This window comes from Microcebus murinus, chromosome 9 (assembly GCF_040939455.1).
Source record: "Microcebus murinus isolate Inina chromosome 9, M.murinus_Inina_mat1.0, whole genome shotgun sequence".
Lineage (NCBI taxonomy): Eukaryota > Metazoa > Chordata > Mammalia > Primates > Cheirogaleidae > Microcebus > Microcebus murinus.
Window position 1 is genome coordinate 46,321,690 of NC_134112.1, and position 22,388 is coordinate 46,344,077.

General features: G+C 37.1%; 1 long non-coding RNA gene across 1 annotated transcript in view; it reads right to left on the reverse strand.

Moving 5' to 3' along the window:
- Positions 1-22,388, reverse strand: part of LOC105879413 (uncharacterized) — a 70,713-nt gene that overhangs the window by 27,257 nt on the left and 21,068 nt on the right. The gene's annotated exons all lie outside the window — the stretch shown is intronic.

Sequence of the window (22,388 nt, forward strand, 5' to 3'; positions counted from 1 at the left end):
GTTGATAACTTGTCTCTCCATTGTCGTTTTCTTCATAGAAGTTTTTTATTTCCGTCTTGATTTCTTCATTTACGAAGTAATCATTTAGTAGGAGGTTGTTTAATTTCCACGTTTTTGTGTAGAAATGTGAGTTTCTGTTAGGGTTGATTTCTAGTTTTATTCCACTGTGATCTGAGAAGGTACATGGTATGATTTCTATTTTTTTAAATTTCTTGAGATTTTCTTTGTGTCCTAGGATATGGTCAATCTTAGAGAATGTCCCATGAGCTGATGAGAAGAACGTATATTCAGTGGATTTTGGGTAGAATGTTCTGTAGATGTCTGTCAGACCCAATTGTTCTAGAGTTTTGTTTAAGTCCATTATTTCTTTATTAATTTTCTGTTTGGAGGATCTGTCTCGTGCCGTCAGTGGGGTGTTGAAATCCCCGGCAATTATGGAGTTGCTATTAATCCATTTGCTTAGCTCCAGTAAGGTTTGCTTTATGAATCTGGGTGCACCTAAGTTGGGTGCATATATATTTAAAATTGTTATCTCTTCTTGTTGGACTGTGCCCTTCACCATTATATAATGACCCTCTTTGTCTTTTACTACTTTTGTTGGCTTAAAAACTAAATCGTCTGAAATTAGAACTGCCACACCAGCCTTCTTTTGGCTTCTGTTTGCTTGGAATATTGATCTCCACCCTTTTATTTTTAGTCTATGTGCATCCTTGCAGGTTAAATGTGTTTCCTGAAGACAGCATATACTTGGCCTGTATTTTCTTATCCATTCAGCCAGCCTATGTCTCTTGAGTGGAGAGTTTAAGCCATTCACATTTATTGAGAGAACTGATAGGTAAGGTAGATTACTGATCATTCTGTTGGGTTGGATGTTGTTGCTATGATTTGTGTCTTGAGCCATTGTAATATCTGGCCTTTAATATCTTTGGGTTTTGGTTGTTTTTATATCCGTGGATTATTATTATGATGTTCCGTGCATAACGCTGTTTTAAGTACTTCTTGTAGGGCTGGTCTTGTTTTGGTGAATTCTCTGAGCCTTTGCTTGTCTGCGAATGTTTTTATTTCTCCTTCATATATGAAGCTTAGTTTTGCAGGGAATAATATTCTAGGCTGGGCATTGTTTTGTTTCAAAAGAGTGAGAATGGGGCCCCAGTCTCTCCTTGCTTGTAAAGTCTCATTAGAGAAGTCTGATGTTATTCGAATTGGCTTTCCCTTGTATGTCACTTGCTTCTTTTGTCTTACAGCTCTTAGAAGGGCCTCTTTAGTTGATACTTTGGTCAGTCTGATGACTGCATGACATGACGTCTTCCTGTTTGCATTGAATCTCCCAGGGGTCCTCTGGGCTTCTTGAACTTGTATATCGAGATTTTGAGCAAGACCTGGGAAATTTTCCTCTATTATATCTTCAAAAAGCTTGTCCAGCCCTTGAGTGTTGTCTTCCTCCCCTTCGGCTAAACCTATGACCCTCACGTTAGGTTTTTTCACATAATCCCACAGCTCTTGTAGACTTTGGTCTTTTCTCTTGTTTCTCTGCTGTATTTCTGTGACTGATTTATTTAATTGGAAGGTGTTATCTTCAAGCTCTGAGATTCTTTCTTCTGCTTGATCTACCCTGTTCTTGAGACTTTCCACAGTATTTTGTAGTTCTCTGAGTTGATTCTTCATCTCCAGGACTTCGGTTAAAGTTTTCTTCACTGTGTCAATCTCTTTGTTGAACCTTTGTTCCATTTCTTGGAGGTTTTTTGTGTTTTCTTGGTGTTGGTTATTGAGTTGTTGTTGCAGCTGGGTGAGTGTTCTTATGATCCACATACGAAATTCCTTTTCTGTCATATTGGTTGCCTGATTTTGGTCGGTGTCCGTTTCTAGGGGGCTGGTGCTCCTCCTTGGGGGTGTGTTTTCCGTTTGGTTCTTCATATTTCCTGAGTTCTTTCGCTGATTTCTTCCCATGTCGATCAGTTGTTGTTTCTTTCCTTAGGTTATTGTTTGGGTATTCACACACCTTGTTTAGTTTCTGAGGCGTTAGGTGGTGCCCTTGCCGCTGGTCTCCGGGCTGCTCCGGTGGTCTCAGCCTCCAGTTCTCCTCCGCAGCCTCCTCCCGTGGAGTCTCCCGGGGTCTCAGGTACCCCTCCTTCCGGCCCTTGTCCGCTGTATGCTCGTCTTCTTGCTTCTTTCCTCTAGTTTCTGCTAGAATCGGTCTTTTCTGCAGAGACCCTCTGTCTGGCGGTGTTATTCGTCCGCCATCTTGCTCCGCCCTGATCCTGCATTTTTGACAAGGATACAGATAACTAAGAAAATATCCTATTTTTGACCCTAATTTATCTGGTAATAGTCATGATTCTTCTGTTTAATTTTGCTCTATCAAATAATATACTCATTTCTGTAGAAAAAACTGGGCTAACCTATAAAACTATTTAATTATAGGGATAAAAGTGACCCCAATATGTAGTCTGTGCATCTTGACTTTAGACCTGGCTGGGTTTAATTACTCCTGGCTTAAAACTTTTCTTTTCTTTTCTTTTTACATAGTTTAGAAAGAGTTCCCACAACTTTTCTTGGTAATCTGTCTTTTGTCACCTATGGTCTTAGATGTCATCTGTTAAGTGAAACAAAGTGGTGTTTTAATGTGCAATTACTAGTAAAAACAAACTGGAAACCCAAAAGACCAGAATGGGATTTCTCAAAAGCTTGAATTCCTCTGAAACAGGAGCTTATCAGCAAATGGTCTGTGAATCAGTTTTGGCCCCCAAATATTTTACTCTATCTCTGAATGAGCCCAGTGCTTTTATCTTTGCTCATTCAAAGACAAAGTAAAATATTTATCTTCAATTTATCAAGCAATTACAAAGACACCCTGGTATTTGATTTCCAGGCTGACCATCCCTGCTGTGATAAATTGAAATTTCTTCTGTCAGTTTAGTGGGAAAGGGGCAACAGGGAGAAAAATTTTATTTTAGGAAAAAATAAAAAACTCATGGAAGAGAAAGTTTCCTAACCTTCCATCCTTATTATTAGTATCCTATGAACAAGCACCTTTTCCTACCTTTTACACCTCCTTACACTCCAAATGAGTCAAATAGATTTACTACCTATACTTGTGGGTTCTGTGTGTTTTGTATAACTCAGTGTTATATGATTTTGTTAAAACTATGCTTGCTGTTCAACAAATATGGTTTTAATTTCAACTCCACTCTTTTGAGTTTCTTAAGAATTGGTTATTGCTTTAATTCCTTTAAATTAAATGTTCCAATCTCCCCCTCCCCAAGAGGATTGGCTTTGATACACTAAAAAAAAAAATGGCATATCATTGAACTGCAGGATGTACTTTGAAGGTATCCAGAGGTACTTGGAAGTGTTTTTCCCAGTGTAATTTGGCCACAAAAATAGGAGTGGAATAATGTTGGGCTTAAATTAGTACTGAAAGTTTCCAGACCTTCTACTAGTTTCTTAGTTATTACTAGTTCACTGGACTCTCATAGTGGCATATAATAATTGTTTTATTAGAGCCAACTAAGTCACTAGTTTTATGTAAGCACTTTCCAAAGAAGCACAAACTCAGAATTTTATTTCTTCTCAAAGGAAAGATTAATTATTATACGTATGAAAGCTTAATTAGGAATTGAGCAGAGAACTGGAGTGGTGGCCCAATTTAACTGATATTAGGGATCAGCAGGCCTCCAGCCCCCCCCCTGCCAGCACATCTGTCCCCACCAGCCTCAAACACTAGCCAAGTCTAGCCTATCCCCTTCCTGGGATGGGAGATTTTGTGCCAAGAACCTTGAAACCAGAGCCTCTCCTTGGGAACCAGATTGTCTCCCAAAATAAATCTAAACCAAGAAGTTAGTTTGTCCTGGCCAACTCTTTCTAGAGAGGCTGAGGATAGATGCTTATCCCAAGTTCATGTTTCCTTAGATATGTGGTCAGTTCATACCTTGGTGACTCCTTGCAAAGAGGGTACACCTGGGGCTGCTACTATTTCCAAAGCCTATGGAAAGTTCAAGGTCTTGTGATAGAACTAAGCTGAGAAAGTCCTGTGGATCCTTTCTGAATAGTTTAAGTGCAGCTCCATCTATAATTCATCCTCTCGGCAAATTTATAGGTAGCCAATCCCACTGTGCAGAGGTGATATTGAGCTTCAGCAGATCATGCTGGCTGGAAGGAACCCATCAGAGAGCAGCCAGCAGAGTGGCCCAGGACTAGAGTTCTGAACCTAATTTATGAACTTGGGTGAGAGACATAACCCCTCTCAGCCCCAGTACCTTCATCCATAAAATAGGGGCAGTAATAGTACTTACTTCATATGTGGTTTTGAGGAATGAATTAATTAATATGTGTAAAGTTCTTAGAATAGTGCCTGAAACATTATAAATGCCACATAAGTATTTTCTATCATTATTGAGCACAGCCAACAGACTGAGGTATCTAAAAATATGTATGGTATAACTAAAATCAAACCATGGAATTGCATTTGAATGGGCTTCAGCTTTGATCGGATTTCCTTAGATATCTGACTACAATATTGTAGCATATAGGCACAGATTTGGTTATTGTTCAAAAGCAACTGTTCAAACACTTCTCAAACTAGTCTTAACAAAAAACTATTCCAAGAGATTCTAATTACATGTGTCAGCAAAGATTTTTCTTACAGCAAACAAATTTCTTTTTTCAGCCATCAAACAACATTTAATTGATTTCTTGACTCCAGGATTTCTAATCTTTCGTGTGCATTATGAAACCCAGGAGAGAGATTTGGTATGCAAGGTTTACCAACTGGATTTGAATTAAAAATCCTTTGTTCTTGCAGTTCTGGTACATCTGCTAGCTTTCCCAAACTGTGTTCCAAAGGGGATGCTAGTGGACATTACTTGGCAATTGACAGAAAGATTATTACACCAAGCAACCTTTAAGTCCTGCCATCCTAATTCCTAACTGGTGTGAACAAATTATATCATATTGAAGAAAATATTCACACGTGTCAAAAGTAATGAGTGCCTTCTAGATTTGGATTTTTCAAAGAGCGGAAAAATAGGTAAGTTGCCACTATTTTATCTTGCCAAGGAAGATCATTAAAATAAACTACTTATTGTTTATCACAATTTTATTGTTACCATTATTTCATAAAAGAAAAGCATTTTAACAACCAAAAAAGTGAAGGAATAATAGTACTTAAGAATAAAGGGCAATTATTTAAGTTTAATATATTTAGTTATATAACAATTCACTACATTAGATTCACCCATATTTTCACATAAGAGAATAGATTTTAGGAACTCTTACTACAACAAAAAAAAAGAAAGAAAAAAAGAAAAGAAAAGTAACTATATGAGTTGATGGATATGTTAATTTTCTTGACTGTAATAATCATTATGTATATGTATATGAAAACATCATGTTGGGCCTGGTACAGTGGCTCACACCTGTAATCCCAGCAATTTGGGAGGGCAAGGCAAGATGATCACTTGAGGCCAGGAGTTTGAGACAAGCCTGAACAAGAGCAAGATCCAGTCTCTACAAAAAATAAAAAAATTAGCTGGGTGTGGTGGCCTTTGCCTGTAGTCCCAGATACTCAGGAGGCTGAGGCAGGAGGATCACTTGAGCTCAGGAGTTTGAAGTTGCAGTGAGCTATGATGATGCTACAACACTCTTGCTCCAGCAACAGAGCAAGGCCCTGTCTCAAAAAGAAAAGAAAAGAAAAAATTTTTAAAAAATCATTTTGTGCACCTTAAATATATATAATCAAAAAACTCATCTCAATATTTTCATTTTTGTCATTTTTCCTTGAATCAGGGTCTATCATTTGGGAATCACTAATGTATACAACAGCACATGGAACTTGTCCAGTTAACCCTATTTATTTCAGATTTGATTTATATTGAAAAAGATTGCTTCTTTCTTATTTATTGGCCCGCTGGTCACTGTTACAAAGTCCTACGTGTCTGGATTATTATCATGTACAGAGAAATGGTATTTTTATCTTGCTGGTATGTTAGAAACATTGTGTGGCATTGGTAGGAGGGATGGACAGGGAGGGGCAGAGACCACTCCAGGCATACACACCACCCTATACACACATCTCCATGTGGGCATTTTCTCCAAACCTACCACTATATCTTCTGGAAATCCCTTCTGTAATAAAGGAACGCCATCTCTCTCTTCGGACAATTCTCTGAAAGTACAAAACCTTGCCTTAATTATGATGTGGTAGCTTCTCCCTTGAGGAAGCTACAGCTTTTTCTGTAGTCTCTAAAGTAGAAGTTTCTCATTTCCCTTACTCCATCTGGCTTAGAAAGATGGGCCAATGTCTTCTTCATTCTTCCATTCAGTTTCCAGATTCTTCCTGCTCTACCTTTGTGTAAAAACTGCTTGAAACACTATCATCCCAGACTTCAGGAAAGCCACCTCCCTCCCCCATTTCTTGGTTTTGCTCCTACCTTTCCTGATTTTCAGATTCTTTCATAAGATCCTGTCTTCACCATCCTTTCAAATATGGCATTCCTTGGTTTTATCTCAGACCATACTCTTCCTCACTTTACATTCTTTCCCTAAAAGTTCTCATCCAATCCCATAATATCAATTACCATCTATTTGCTCAGATTTTTTTGCTAAAAACTCTCTTCTGGAGAGAGCTTTTATTTTCTTTTTTTCCTTTTTTTTTTAGACAAGGTCTTGCTCTGTTGTCCCAGCTAGATAGAGTGCAGTGCCGTCATCACAGTTTACTGCAATCTCAAACTCCTAGGCTCAAGCAATCCTCCTACCTCAGTCTCTCCCAAGTAGCCAGGACTACTGGTGCATGCCACCATCTCCCACTAACTTTTCTATTTTTTATAGATATGGGGTCTTGCTCTTGCTCAAGCTGGTCTCTAGGATTACAGGTGTGAGCCACCATTTCCTGGCGAGGGCTTCAAATTTTATACCCTACTGCTCACCCTCCCCCAGCACATCCCACATGTTCCTCAAACTCAACATGTTCATAATGCAACTCACCTCCTCCCCAAACCTGTATTTTCTATCTCGGAAAATACACCATCATCTATCTATCCAATGCTGAAATCTTAGAGATCCTTTAACTCTTTCTTTGACCTTTCCCAATCCTCAGAGCCAAAATCCCAATTTTCCTCAGGATCAGTCAAATTTACTTCTAAACATCTCTAGAAATCTGTTAGTTTCTTTTTTCCTGGACTAGCCCCTGCTCTTTTGCAAGTCATCATCATCTTTTGTTGCCTGCACAACCAGAACTTTAGGGTTGCCTCTATGGTATTTTCTCCACTCTACACAATGATCTTTCTAAAACTCAAATCTGATTATAAACTCCTCAGGCTACCCCCACCCCAACTCTTTATCATGACAGAAACATCATTCATGATCTGGTGCCTGCTTGGCTTTGCAGCCTGTGTTCTCTTCCTTCTAAACCTGACGACTCTCAACAGCCTAAGAAAACCACCCTCTCTTACGACTCTAGGCCTCTGCACGTGTACTCACTTATTTGAACATTTCTTCCCACCACACATGTACACCGTTCACCCCACACCTATTTTGCCTGGCTCATTCTTGCTCCTACTTCAGGCCTCAGTTTGGATATCTCTTCCTCCAAGAAATTTTCCCTATGCCTCAACTATGGGGCTAGGAGGACCTCCTCTGTGCTCTCACGGTGCTGCTCTTTCCCTGTCATAAGATTTCCCACACAAAACAGTAATTATTTATTTGTCTATCTCACTAAACCATAAGCTCAAGAATACATGGACTGTGCCATTTTTATTAACTGTTAAATCCCTTAAGCCTAGCCCATAATAGGCACTCAATAATATTTTGAATAAATGAATTAATGTATTTGATAATTGTCTTGGATTTCAAGAATTCTGAATTGGTTCATATATCACTTGGGTCCCAAGAGGAAACAGCACACTCAAAATTGGATAATTCAGGGACAGTTGACTTACAAAGAGATTATGTACAAATGTGGGGTATAAGAGAACTGCTAGTAATAGTGATGGGACAGTAATTTAAGGTGTTACCATCTTTAAGCTGATAACAGTTACGGGGAACAAATGGGAAAGAGAGTCAGGCAAAGTCAGCCACTTATGAGGAGCACTGGCCTTTGGGTAAGAGACACGGCCAGCTCAAGACTACTTATCAGTCAGGGTTCAAATGAAAAACAGAACTAGCAAGAGCTATATATTAAAAGATTGCAAGGAACTGGCTTACGTGATTGTGGGGGCTGGCAAGGCTAGTCCTAAATTTGTGTGGCAGGATATTGTAAGGAAGGGCAGGATGGAAGCCTCAGGCACAGAGTGAAGCAACTGTCCATAGGTAGAATTTGTTCATCTTCTAGGAACCTTCAGTTCTGCTCTTAAGGCCTTTCAACTGATTGAGTAAGACCTACCCAAATTAAGTAAGACAATATTTCTTACAGTCAATTGATTATGGACTTAAGTCATATCTACAAAATGCTTTCACAGCAATACCTAGACTAGTGTTAGATCAAATAATTGGTACTATATAGTCTAGCCATAAATCTGACCACCTCGGATACCTTGAGAGAAGGGAGCCAGGGAATGCACATCCTGACCCCACTCTTCTCTCTCCTGACCCGCCTCTGCCTCCCTACAGGGCTCTCCATCAGCTGAGCACAACCTATGGTTAGAAGTCAGGGAACCCATTGGTGGAGTCCTCACAGGTTACTGGATTCCAAAGATTGCCTGGCATGTGAGGAAGGGAGCTAGAAGCAAGCTCCAGACCACTGTCTCTGGGTTGGAGATGAGAATTTTCAAAAAGGTGAATGAGAATTCATACTGTGCAATTTTGAACAAAGAAGCTCTTTGAAGAGGAGAGGAATCTCAAAATTCGGAAGCAAGGTGAGAAACAGGGGTGTGTCCACCAAGGGCTCCCCTAGACAACGTTTGTCTTTTTCTTGTGAGTGCTTTTCCTTTGGGCTGTGAGGACAGACCCACAGAGTGTACAGTTTCAAATGCTGCCCCTTTAAGTCCAAAATCTCATTAATGACAACAATACTCCCTGCTAATTTGGATTCACCTCCACGGGCTCATGTGGTGTGCTGTGAGGAAAAAAGAGCAAGAGCAGCACATAAGGATGTGGCCATCCACCTGGGGAAGAGCCTTCCTTTTTGGCTTTGGCCCTTCAAAATTTATCATCACTAGTGGTACAATCCATCATTCAAGAAGCAGACTCTTGTAGGGTGGTTCAGAAACATCCTGTTTACCTATGATTACTATAAATGACTTGTTTTCATGGAACACACTATTACATGTGTTTAGGGAAACACATGAGTTGACCCCATAGGGGTTTAGCTGATAAATGGGCCCAGTTGGAGATAGAATGATTAAGCTACTTACACCCTCACTTCCAGCAATATGCCTACCCTTCATTACAGTGTTTCTCCTACCGCCCCCTACTTACTAATTAAGACATGTTCCTGACCTTGTCCTGGCAAATCAGCTTTGTTTTCTAAGTCCTGACTTAAACATGACAACCTGATTCTGATATCCATCATCCCTAGAATCTACCCTCCATGTTTTTATTCAAACCTGGTAACTTGACCCTGACTCTCTGTTACTTGATCTAGGAGAGAGGGATGAGCCCCTCCCATGCACATAAAGCAGTCCTCCAATGAAAACAGCCCTTGGTGCACACAGCAGCCAATGTGAGGAAGGGAAAATACTAATATTGTATTTCCTAACTTCATATTGCAGTCACTATCACATCCATGATTAATCTGTAATAAAATCTTCACATTATTTCCTTTTATAAAAAGTAGACATTTGGAAAAATGTTTTATTTCTAAAACACAATGTCCTGACTCTTAGCCAAGCACACTTATTTTAAAGAGCTGGTATGCAATTAATGTATTTGGAACACATGACTGATTAAAAATAGCAGCACTGTTAAGTTCTAACTTTGTTCTTTTGCCAGTTTTGAAGTTCCATGAGAGCAAAGGATTTAACCATCATAGTAACTAGATAAAACCAATGCTTATGTGTGTTTGCCTGCTTTGTCTCATTGAACGTGTCCAAATCTGTATATGTAATCCAAATCAGGTACTGCTACAGGCACACATTCTCAGTTCAGAAGATCATTTATGACATTTAACGTAACTTAAGATTTTCTAATATCTTTCACATATTAGCTTACTTTATTAAATACATTTATTTTCAATGGAACTGGATTTAATAATAACAATAAAGTATAATTCAGAGGGTTGGTCAACCAAATGAACATTTATTTTTTAAACTTAACATAATATTAACTTTATGCCTCTCCAAATTCTTTTCACTTTTTTTTTTTTTTTAAACAGGATCTCACTCTGTTGCCCAGGCTAGAGTGCAGTGGCGTCATGCTAGCTCACTTCAATCTCAAACTCCTGGGCTCAAGTGATCCTCCTGCCTCAGCCTCCCGAAGTATTAGGATTATGGGAAAAGATTTCTTCTCAGAAAAAAAGAATTATTGACCTGTTAAATTTTACTTATCTTTATTTGTTTGGGTTTTTGTTCAGTCTTTGAAAGCCATTTCTGCCTTGCCCATTTCCCAAACCAGTGTTACCAAAATATTTATTTCTTTTGCTTCTGAGCTCCTAGATAAATTAAATTAAACAACTGTATTAATGGGTTCAATAGAAAATTTGTTGGGGCCTTCACACTTAACCAAATATGCTTCCACTATCCTTAGTCAGCTCCCAGTTACTCTCCATGGCTGCTCTCTTAGGCAGAACTGAAGATGGAACCTCCTGCTTCAGAAAAAAATACACTTCGCATTGCCTCCAACCAACTCCAGGCCTCTGTGCTACCAGTTACTGTCTCTCCTTTCTTCGAATTCTCCCTCTTCATTCTTTCTGCTCAGGCTGTAGCAGGCATAAGTTTCTCTGATTCTAACATTTTAAAAAATGAATGCATAAAAATAAAATGTTGTGTTGTTTCCTCTATGCACTCTCAACCTACATCCTGTTCTTTCACTTTTTAACTTTATTAATATTTATTAATAATAACAGTGATTGGTTTTGGAGGAGGAGGGTTCTTTAGAGTAATGCCCTCTTAACCACTTCGGTGCGGCGCTCACCGGCTGCGAACCCTTGCCCACAGCCGGCACTCAGGACAGTTTGTGCCGTGCATTGATGACAAATCCGTTTTGTTCTTGTGTGAGGAGGAAAGCTTTAAAGCACTGAAAGCTTGTTTTACTTCACAGGCAGCTTTACTTGTAATGTAAATCAGAAGAGGTAACATATACATATATGTTTTCATCACGTTATTTTTAAATGTTTGCAATGTTATTTTGATAAATGAAAAATTAGGAAAGTCACATCACAGCTGTCTGCTAAAGTCGCTGTGCCCGTTCATCTGTGGCTGTCGACTATAGTCGACACTCGTACCGAAGTGGTTAAATTTATTTTTACTTTTTAAAAAATTAATATTATTTTTAATTAACAAATCTTAATTATATACATTTATGGGGCACAATGTGATACATGTATACAATGGGGAATGATTAAATCAAGCTGATTAACAAATGCATCGCCTCACTTATTTTTTATGATGCAACATTTGAAATTTACTCTTAGTCATTCTGAAATATACAAGACATTATTATTGACAGTAATCACCCTGCTGTGCAATAGATCTAAAAACGTAATCCTCTTGTCTAACTGAAACTTTGTACCCTTTGACCAACAACTCCCCATTCTCCTCCCACCCCTCTGCCTCGATAACCATCATTCTACTCTCTACTTCTATGAGTTTCACTTTTTCATATTGCATGCAAAAGTAAGATCATGCAGTATTTGTCTTTTTAACAGTGATTGTTTTGATCTCCATTTGCCTCTCTTGTAGCTGGTGCTAAAGTCCATGGGGCAGATAGATGTTTATTTACTTGTTCTCTCCTCCTAAAACTCTAAAACCCACTTCTTCAAACTCCTCCTATGTCTTTCTTCTCTCCTTGCACATAGCTGTAGGTACTATACTATACTGTAGCAGAAATTACATTGCATTTTATAACATTTTCTAATTATAAAAGTTATTCTTATTATAGAAAACTTTTTTCCATAAAAAAGTATAAAGACAAATACAAAAATTTGTAAACTTTGAACCCAGATATATTCACCTTTAACATTTTGAAGGCTTTCCTTCCAGTCTTTTTTCTAATGGCATAATAAAAATTATATATACATACATATATATTTTTCAACATTAGAATCATACTTTTGTATCTTGCTTATTTTTTTTTACTTATGGTAAATATTTTTCTATATCATTAAATATTCTTCTAAAATGCAATTTTAGAAGAATAATGCCTGCATAATATTCCATCATGTGGATTTATCATCATTTATTTATACTATTTTCTATTATTAAACAATATTCTTCTTTTTCACTATTAAATATATTAGCTATTATTTATTCATGTTTGTTACATGCCAGGAACTATCTTATACCTTTTTACTAACATTATGGCATTATTTATATCACAACCACCCATTGAGGAAGTGATGTTATTGCCATTTTACAAAGGAGGAAATTGAGGCTCATAGATTTATTCAGCTCATACCACTAGATGGAACAGTTTAACCCTGTTCCATCTGGCTCTAGCACATATGCTCTGAATCATTTCTTTCCTCCCTCTCTAAATAATGATATGATAAACATCCTAGCACATAAATAACTACAGTGTCAACCTTTAAAACATTTTTTGACCACTCAAGTCCATCCTTTTTCATTGTAAAAAACCAGAAAATCAGATAAGCACAATATTTTTTTTAAAAGATTAAATCCTTACATCACAGTTTTATCAAAAACAAAGCTCAGATGAATTAAGAGCTAAATATTTTAAACATACAAAAAATTTGGAAGACAACATAGGGAAAATATGTTTGTAATCTTAACATTAAATGAGATACAAACTCCAGATGTAATAAAGGAGAGGATGGATTGACTTAACTACAGAAAAATATAAAATCCTATTCAATTAAAGAACATCAATCAGAAGACAGTGGTTGGATTAGGCTGCCCGCAATCTAGTTACTCTCTTTTCAGCAACAGCTGAGTCCTGTTTGGCCAACTACTGCTCCCCCACTCTCAGCTACTATGTTCCAGTGGAGTTGACTTCACCTCTGGTTCCCAGGGGGTCAGGAGGTCTGTGGAACACAGCCACTTGACAGCAATTGTTTCAGAAAATGGGCACAAGATACAAGTCAGAGACATCGGAATGAAATTCAATTGTTAGCTTTTATTTGACTTATTGTGGAAGTGGATTTCCTTGTTATACTGGACTTAATGTTGGAATGATGTGAGCTGAGAACTGCAAACTAAAACCTGACAGTGAAGCTATCACAGTTAAAGGCAGAATGTAAACTCCATAAAGACAGGAATTTTTATCTCTTTGGTTTACTGATGCATTTTCAGTTCCTAGAACGTTGCTTGGTACATAGTTGGCAAACATTTGTTAAATGAACCAATGAACCCAAAGAGAGAAGGTTAAGTCTTGATAACATGATTTGTACTGTGATTTTGGTTGTACCTGCCTCCAGTTCATCCCTGGGCTTTTTACAAAAATGAGACAATAAATTTCCATTTCTACTTAAGACAGTTTGAGTTGAGTTTTCTGTCATTTGCAACTGAGTCTTAATAGATATAACCAACTTCATAGTTAAAAGGCAAAAAGAAAATACCTATCACATACATATCAGACAACAGAACATATAAATTATTTCTTCAGATCAATTAACAACAATCTAATAGAAAAATGGGCAAAGGCAATAAACAAGCAATTTACAGAAATAATACAAATGAGCCTTATGAAAAGGAGTTCAACTTCACTAGCAATCTAGAGAATGTAAGTTAAAACAACAATGTCATATACTTTTAAAAGATTAATAAGATCCAATATGGATAAGAATGTAAACAGTCTTTTTTCTAGACTGTTGGCAAGAGGGTAAACTAGTAAAGCCTTTTTAGAAGACCACATGCCTGTATCTGTTAAAAATTTAAATGTATGTACCCTTCAATCTAGGATTTCTATGTACTTGAGATTGTCCTTGAGATGCATCCACATATATGTCCAGAGACAAGTAAAAAGTTATTTACCAGAGTATTGTTTCTAATAGCTGTTTAATTGGGAATGCTTAAATAAATGACAGTAGGCTTCTATGCAGCATTTAAAAAGATTGAAGTAGATCTTTATATACTAACTTGGAAAGAGCTCCAAAATACATGTTTAATGTAAAAACAGATAATTTCAGAATAACACATATATGTAGAAATGTTTTATTTATATAATAAAAGAAAATTATTTATGTTGGTAAATACATAGACCTATATTGGAAAAGATCAGGAAAGATACAAACCAGTTCTTAATGGAGGTTGCACTTACTAGCAAAGTGGTATATTCACTTATTACTTTGTACTCTTACAGAAAACTACCATTAATATCTTTCTATTCTTCTCAACCTTTTCAAAGCATTTATCACCTAAAAATCACCAAGCTTCACAGTGCTATGGCTTTCGTTAGCTTATTAGTACCATGGAAGAAAATATAAGAACACAGAAAAGAGTTGCCCTTATGCTACCCTTTCCCACCTGCGCTGCTAGGGTCACACATCTTTGCAAAATTCTGCTCAAATCTCAGCAGCCCACGGCATAATCACGGCCTCAAGTGTGAGCCGCAGCCCAGTGCTTCAATCAGGCCACTATCTCCACCCCAACATCACTTCTTTAGCAGCTTTTAGGACCACTAATCATCCTTTCTTTGAAAGTAGAGAGAAACATGACTCTTTTTCCTGAGTTGGGATCTCTTAGGGGTACCTGTGATAGTGTGGCTTGATCCTGATGTTACAGCTTTTTACCTTTATATAAACACATCCTTTCTCCCACCAGGGTGCATCCCCACAGAGAAGATAGCCAGGTGAGTTCTTTCAAATAACAAAAGCCATATAATACTCAGTATTACTTATGGAGGAATTTGTTGTGCAAATATTCATGCATGGGTGAGAAATGACTTTTGTGCAAAGTTTTTCATTGTACCATTGGTTGTAATAGCCAAACATTGGAAACAACCCAAAAATCTATCAAAAAAATCTAGTTAAGTACATGATGATATATCTATACCATAGAACATTAGGCAGCAATTAAAAAAAGAAGCAGCATCAGCTTTCTTTATACTGATAGGAAAAGATGATCAGATATATATTTTTTTAAAAAGCAAGGTGCAGAATGGCATGTTCAGTATGTCACTTTTGTAAACAAATGAAGAAAAATAAGAATCCATATTTTTTTGCTTGTATATGTTTAAAGAAACTAGAAAATTTTTCATAAGATATTAAATGCAGCAGTTCCCAATGGTAGGGGCTGGGTGGGAACTTTTCAGAGGAGGACAAGGATGGTAGGGAGATCTTTTATCATATACCTTTTTAAACTCTGGTTTTTAAATCATATTTATGTTTTACCTATTCAACCCCTCAGATCTTTTTCTTCCCTTAAAGTCAAGTTCTTCCCACCAGGCTATGCAAGTGAAATACTTGCAAGTTACCTTCCTGGTCTTTGAAATGGGATTCTCCAAACCCCAACCCCCCAGCCACCCACCCCCCCAAGAATATTCCACTGGAACGTTGTAAATTCAGTCAGTATAAATGGGTATGGGATGAATAGAGCTCTGGTGTTTTATATATGATCTCCCCTTGCCAGTGATTTACCCTGTTTTACACATCCATAAAGACACGTGCATACATGATAACATGTATTATGTTTAAATAAATGAATACTCTTTGGGTTACAGCTTAAACTACTACAAGGATCTGATATTTCCCATGTACTCCAAGGGCAAGAAAACACTTAAACCTCTGGAACAAACTGGAAGCAGAGATTATTAAGCTAATCAGGACTGTCTCTAACATATACCTATTTATTCTTCTCTCCTTGAATAAATGGCTTCCTGTACATCTTTGATCCATATGATGGGGAAAAGGCAGCCATCAGCTCCTGGTGTGTGTGTGTTCTTGGTTCAGCTGCATACACAGAGTCTAGTGTTTTTCTCTTTCTTGTACATTCTCTGGTTTCTATTCTTTTTTTTTGTTGAGACAGAGTCTCGCTTTGTTGCCCAGGTTAGAGTGCTGTGGTATCAGCCTAGCTCACAGCAACCTCAAACTCCTGGGCTCAAGCAATCCTTCTGCCTCACCCTCCCGAGTAGTTGGGACTACAGGCATACACCACCATGCCCAGCTAATTTTTTCTATATATTTTTAGTTGGCCAATTAATTTCTTTCTATTTTTAGTAGAGATGGGGTCTTGCTCTTTCTCAAGCTGGTCTCGAACTCCTGAGCTCAAAAGATCCACTTGCCTTGGCCTCCCAGAGTGCTAGTATTATAGGCGTGAGCCACCACACCCGGCCTCTGGTTTTTATTCTTGCTCTTGCTGTTTCCTAAACTTCCAGGCAATGCCCTCAATTAGACCAATCAGCTGTACCCTGCTAGACAGTGACATGGCAGCCCCAAATCAATTAAGTGGAGAGAGATAGGTGAAGAAGCAATTCTGAAAAAGGATTTATTTGGTGACCAAATCGGTTGGTGATTATCCATTATAATTCTATATAATTTATTTAATCTTGGCTTTCCTGATTTTTCTGCATATAAACCCCTGTAAATGCATTCCTGCACATTTCTCAGATTGTTTCCTTGGGTAAAACTTGTTTAAGGATTTTTACTCATGAGTAAGAAGTGATTTTCCAGAAACATGGTATAAGGTTACACCACCAGCACTGGATGTGAGCACACCTATATCATTGCTCTCTCACCATACTTGACATTATAATTTTTCATTTTTTGTCAAATTTGATTGTACATTTAGTTCTAACTTTAGTTATTTTGTGTCTTTGGAGCTTCTACCTTGCTGGCTCCCTGGTATCTTCTAAGTCCAATGTAATTATACTATTGTTATTAAATAACAAGATCTTTAAATTCTATGACTCTGTAATTTATAAAACCCTTCTCTGATCAGGCCACTTAGGGCTTTATGAAGTTTCCTTTATCTTCTTTGAAGTACAACAATTCATACTTAGTCCTTACTATATGCCTTTCAGCTCAAGGGTCATGTTTTAATCATCTCTGAATTCTTTGTAACACTTTATTCAGAGCTTTGCAAATAGTGCATGTTCAATAAATATTTTTTCAATGTAGTTTAAACTGTGTCTTAGTTTGGTTTGGTTTTAAACTGTGTCTTAGTTTGGTTTGTGCTATTATAACCAGAAATTTATTTCTCCCAGTTTTGGAGGCCGGAAGTCCAAAATCAAAGGACCAGCAAGTTTGGTGTCTCTGCTTCCAAGATGATGTCTTGAATATGGTATCTTTTGGAGGGAAGGAATGTTTTTCCTCACATGGCAGAAGAGTAGAATAGCAAAGAGGCAAACAGGGGCCAAATCTACCCTTTTATAATAGCATTAATCTCATCCATGGAGACAGAGCCCATATGGCCAAATCACCTCTTAAAGGTCCCACTTCTTAATACTGTTACAATGGCAATAAATTTCAACATGAGTTTTGGAGGAGACAAACATGAAAACTATAGCAGACTATAACATATGGAAAAATTCTGAATCCTATGTCTAAGGTTCATTATCCTCCAAGGCCATTTCTGTAATAGCAAAGAAAGGTTCATGTTCATATTTGGTCTAAGAGAAGTTCAACCTTTAAGTGAAAGAAGGTGATTTGCCAAAATCTGTCTAGCCTCTCTAATATATACATTTCCACTAACGTAGACAGCGCCATGTCTTGACATTATTGCCAAGACACAATCACTCTATCTTTGAGATATCTCTGGTATCTATTTTTTCTTTTCACTCTACTTTTAATTGCATTATCCTGGTCCAGGTTCTCCTGATGACGTTAATCTAGGAAGGCATAAAAAAATTATATACATATATATGTTATACATAAGTTATATAATATATAAAGTCATATATTATAGTGTTGCACATTTATTTATATTTATATGTGATATGTTTGTTTATATTTATGTTATATATTTACACATTTTAATATAGGTGAAGGGATTACATATTGAGATATTAACCAAGATTTTTGCTTCTGTTCCAGTGATCACTACCTCCAAGAGTGAACCATATTCATAACCTCAGGGGGACATTTATTTGCCCCCAAAAAAGTGGGCACAAGTTAACCTAGGGAAAACAAAGAAGGCAATAGACATTTTTGAAAATCCCCAGCAGATGACTTAGAAAGCCAATGGGCTTTTGATTTGGCATAGCCAAGATTTTTGAAAAAGAAGTGTTTTGAGTGTTAAAAGCTTGATTTTAAATATAAAAAGCCAAAATTCCAAAGGACTTTGTCCATGAAGTTTGCACCATAAATAGAGATGAGTAGTGTTTAATGATGTAAGGGTAAGCTTTTCTGCCCCTCCAAGAAGTGGTCTTGGTCACTATACCAAGGATAGGTGAGAAGAAAGTTAGGAAGGAGCTTTACTCCATCTCTCCCCAGGGTTCAAACCAGAACAGTGAACAATAGTGGCTAAGTGAGAGGTAGAGTTCAGGAGCAGCCACAAGCACCCCTAAAGTGGTGCCAGAGAACAGCTGATAGTCCCTGAACCCCAAAGAGAGGTGTGGCTGTGACTGAAAGGAGAGATCCCAGAGTCCTTACAGTTGGAGTAAGGAGGCAGAGTTTATAGTCTTCCTAATCAGGGATTCTGTGGACTTAGGGTCTTCTAAACAGAGGCCAAAGGGATAGAGGCAGACAACCAAAAACCACATGGCATCTCTCAGCAGATACCAAAAGGGGATAAAGGACAAATGAAGAATAAATACTTACTTCCTGGAAATTCCATAACTTTGTCACAAACTTTGAAAACCTCAGATGTAACTTGGGGGAAAAGGCACCAGAATAAATCTTGATTGACTGAGTTTAAAATCTTAAATAACTGAGCTCCCTTAAAATCAATGAGATTGAGTTTTCCACCATTATGTAGACCAGAGACTTAAAATGGGGAGTAAAATGAGGGGAAAGGGCTATTGACTTTTATTATTTATGTTACATAATATTAAGTATATATAATGTATATAATAATATTTTATTTTAAATATTTCAATACTTAAATATTAAACTTAAACATTTTACATATTTCAATATTTTCAAATTTCCATATGTATGAAAAAATTAAGACATACATGGTCTCAATACCAAAAAAGATAATGTGAGACCAAGAAACTAAATATAGTGTTATATATACATATATACTGGTGGTAGTGATTCACTTTATTCTGGAAAGATACTATTAAATAGATGATGCAGCTTACACATGATGGTGTCTTAGAATCAAGAAGCCGTGGTGGTATTAGTTTTTACCAACTCATTGAAATTCTTGGAGTGGCAGAACGGCATATGATGCAGAGATGAGACTTGAGAATCACAGCTACACCACTTTTGAGCTGACATGGGCAAGCTCTGCAACCTCTCTGGCACTAATAATAAAGTTCCTAACTTCCAGAGTTAATAGAAAGATTAAATAAATTAATGCACATAATGAACTTAGTCATGCACCTACCTCATAACAAATAGAAAACAACCATTAGTTATTCTTATCATTTGTGGATATTTTAAAGTATAATAGTTGATCTTCTGTGCCACATGTCTGAATATTACTTATAAATGTGCACAATTTGACTATTATACACTTCATATAAAAAATCTTGGGTTTTAAGTTTAGTCTTTAACTTAAACACAAAAATCTCTATTGGGAACAAAAATCACAATGAATTTTGAGCTGCAACTTTTAGGATGGTTACATAAACTTAATTCAAACTGCCAAGTATAATTGAGACCAAGAGTCTATGAAAATGCCAAACCAGGGAACGAACATAGGAGATTCCAAATGGTGCTTGATAAACACTCACTCAATACCACAAATACTTGTACAGGGGGAAAAGATGAATGATTCAACTGGGCAGCAGTTATTGTTAAAGGAAAATAAAGTGGAAAAAACTGAAATATTTAGGTATCTATCAAGACGTGATGAAAGCCAGCTGTGGAAAAAGATTCTGTAAGGGAGAGTTTCTGTATTGCAAAGGAAATAGCTGTGCAATGTCAAGAAGGGAATCAGTGAGATGGAAAGCAAGGAAACCCATCACAATAAGATGTCATATTCACAAAAGCAGTGTCCACATATAAACTCAATATCTTACTGTGTTGTGCCTTAAAAATTTTGCTTCATCACTGTTATGAATCTATCACCAAACTTTTCACTAATTTTACTATTTGCCTTTAAAAATATCCTTTGGGATTCCAGGGATGTAACTTCTATTGTGCTATATCTGTGGTTCCACATGTTATATTTACGTGGTTGGGACAGGGACAGAGGAAGATGAATGACAATTTTAACTAGATAATACTTCAGTGCTAAAAGCTGAATGTCTATATTTCCCTCCTTTGTAACAACAATAAATCAATAATTCTGAGTTATTATTAATACATATTTAGATATTGAACAGGATTTATACACTGGCAGTTAGACCTGTTGACATCAGGTTTTGGGTAATAAAAGTAATAAAGGTGATGATGATGATGACAGCAACTGGCTATCCTCACCTAAAATATTTCTCTGTTTTTAAAAAATATTTTAAGATTTACCTATAAGTAGTCTGCTGACATGGTTTGCTATAAAATGTGTGACAACTAGAAAATGAAACTGACTATACAAATAGCCATGATTGAGATTTGTGCTTCTTGAAACTTCAAACGTTCTAAAGCAGCATCGTGGACTGGAAGCCAGTGATAAGCAAAATGAAGGTAGCTGATTTCAGATATCTATCAAAATAAAATATTTTGGGGTCTTGAAATCAGGCTAGACATTTTGAAGGAACAGACAGTCTTGCAAGGTTTCCAGAACTTCCTGTGTTCAGTTAAGCCAGCAATGCCACGAGATGAGCCTTTCTTGTTTATTTTTGTACTTCCACTTCCTGTCAAGTGCCCTTAACCAGCATATTCAGAGGTATATGAACATATAAATGAATTGAAAGTGTGTACAATCATATATTTAATACCCCCTAAGAAGTTCAATTTTTTTAGAGAGTTCTATGGTTTACATTGCAATCCAACTAGCTGGCAGAATTTCTACTTTAATTCAAAGGTGATTACTATTGCCTATTTCTCCAAGGCATATACAAAGGTACTGTTCTTTCTTGGAGGAATAACTAGAATGACAAAAGCAATAATGCTACCTATCAGTGCTCTATAGCTTATACCAGTGTTTCTCAAATTCTGCTATCCACACCAGTAGCATCCACATTGCATGGGAGTTTATTTGAAATGCAATTTCTCAAGCTCCACTCCAGACCTCCTAAATCAGAAACTGGGGGTGCGGGCCAGCAACCTGTGTTTTAACAAGCTCTCAGATGATTCCGATGCATAATACAGTTTGAGAACCACCGGTTTACACAATCACTTCATAAACATCATCTCATTAAATCCTTGAAGTATAAGTTTGGTATTATTATCCCCATTTTACAGAAAAGAAAACAAAGCTCAGAGGAGCTAAAATGGCTTCCAATAAACACACAGGTAAAGGGCAGAACTGAGGCTTGAACTAAATTCTTGTGATCCAAACCCAATGCTCTTTCCACAACATTGTAGTTATCACCTCAAATAACTCAGGTGTACTCCTACCATGTATCCCCACCACCATGTAAGACTTGGGATACTTTACATAATGACCTCACATAATGGAAATGTGCCAAACCTAATAGGTAAACAACTGTAAGTAGTGGCCCACTTGTGGAGCTCCTGTATGTCTTCCTCCTATTTATCCATGGCAATGAGGCACAGAGAGAACTAGAACATAAAGATGTTTGGTTCATGGGAGAGCAACGGTTCATTTGGTCCAACTCAAATTCCAACCCTCCCTGCAGAAGATATTCACGATGTTCTTTCTGCTCAGTTATGATGTGGTATAATTTATAAAGCAGAAAAGCATAAGCAACCTAAATGTTTATCAGAAGGAAATAGGGAATCAAATTTTGCAGCTGTTATAAAGCATAGGCAGCTCTATACAAGCTCCTATGGAAAGATTTCCAAGACACATTAGTATGGGGAAAAAGCAAGGCATAGAACAATGTAGATAGCATGCTATCATTTGTGTGGCAAAAAAATAATAACTTACACATACATATATGTTTATAAATGCATGGAATGTCTCCAGAAGGAGAGATAAGAAATAAACAACAGTGGTTCTGTCCAGCAAGAACTGTGGGAGGGATGGAGGGAGAGGAGAAGGGAATATAAACAAGAAAGAAAGGAAGGGAGACTTACTTTTCATTGTATATCCTTTTGTATCTTTTGAAATCTTTAAAGCCATAATTAGAATTACCTATTTAAATATATCTTCAATATACATATAGTT